Here is a 1,645-nt window from a genome sequence, read left to right on the forward strand (position 1 = left end):
GTAAATCTTTACGGGAGTAGAAAGCCTCATCTTTCTCCCGCGGAGCGGCTGGTAGTTTCGAACCGCTGACCTTAAGGTTCGCAGCCCGATTCGTAACTACTTTGTTAATGAGTCCTCCTCTGATCCTGATGCCACGTTTTTCTTCATAGAACCCAGCTTCTCAGATTATTTACTCAGCATACAGGTTGAGTAAGTATGGTGACAGAATACAACCTTGTCGCATACTTTTCTTAATTTTAAAACATTCAGTGTTCCCATGTTCTGTTCCAACAACTGCTTCTTGGTCCAGGGTGGGTATAAACTGCTAACCTTTAGTTTAGCACAAATCCTATTGTCACCCTGGGACTATTGTTCTCTCTAGATAATTTGTTCAACTTCCGTAATGAAGAAAGCCTTTTTTTTAGGTTGGCAAGTAAATATTGGGCTGCCAGGTTGTCTCCGTGTAGGGATTGAGGGTTGATTGTTCTTTATACAAGTCTTCAATTAGTTGTCCTGTTGTCAGCTTCACTTCTCACTCTTAAAGTTTGTTGCACTTGCAGTATCTCAGGCCAGACCTCCCTAAGGTTTGCAAGATAGGCAAGCTGCCTCTTTAGTGACAGCCCCTTTCACACACAGTTTAAGCTGATTGTTCCACTCTGCTTTATCAGTTAGTACTCCTCCAGATGCCTTCTGACTTCAGAAATTTATTTAAATTTCTCATCCCCTCTTGCTCTCTTTGTTGTGACAGATTTATACATTTTCATATTTCTCTACTATTATTTTAATGAGGTCTCTGGAGGAAGAGGACTTCAATGTTTATGCTCAGTGACCATCTTGAACCGGAAAAATGTAACATGGGGATAATAGTGGTGCTTATGACATAGATTTCATTGAGGATTAAATAATTTATGCACATAAATTGGTTAGCACATTGCCTGGCACATATTTGATTAATTTATAAATATTCTTATCATTAGTTATTATTATCATTGCCAAGAAAAGCAATAGGGAAATATATTTTGGAACAGGGAATCCTTTCCTGATGCCATTGAAAATCATGCCAGGCAGGAGACTACCACAGTCAATATCAGGTCAGACCTGGCCTAAGCCTAAGTTTCAATGCCTTTCGTTCCTGAAGTGATGCTTCTGGAAATAGCTGTAAATTTGGGAAGAAGCCATGTAGGGAGAGGGGGTGGAGGGAAAAGCTGTATGCCCCAGGGGGCAAACCCTGAAATGGAAGCAATGAAGCAGAACCAGAGCAACAAAATCTCAATTTTCTCTTGCAACAAACTGGAGAGCCAGCTGTGCTGATGGATGGAGGGTGGTCGGCAGCAGCAGGCTCAAGTAGAGATCAGAACCAAGGCAAAGATACTGACTGACAACAAAGGACTCTGATTTTCAGTTGACTCAAGGGAGCCAAGGGGGATGGGGGCTGTAGCCAGGAGACGAATGAATAGGAACTGGATTTGTTTTACTCTCAGAAGACTTGGAAATCTTCCCACTAGCAACTCATTCCTTTCTCTGTTCATCAAGCTCCCTCACTGCCTCCTGAGTGTCCATGGGCACTATGCCTGGTTGCATGACATCAGAAGGACTGGTCGCTGTATGCCTGTATTCCCAGTCCTCTTCTCCAGAATAGACAGTTCTCTGAGGATGGGGGGGGGGG

Source organism: Chrysochloris asiatica, unplaced genomic scaffold (genome assembly GCF_000296735.1).
Source record: "Chrysochloris asiatica unplaced genomic scaffold, ChrAsi1.0 scaffold00159, whole genome shotgun sequence".
NCBI lineage: Eukaryota > Metazoa > Chordata > Mammalia > Afrosoricida > Chrysochloridae > Chrysochloris > Chrysochloris asiatica.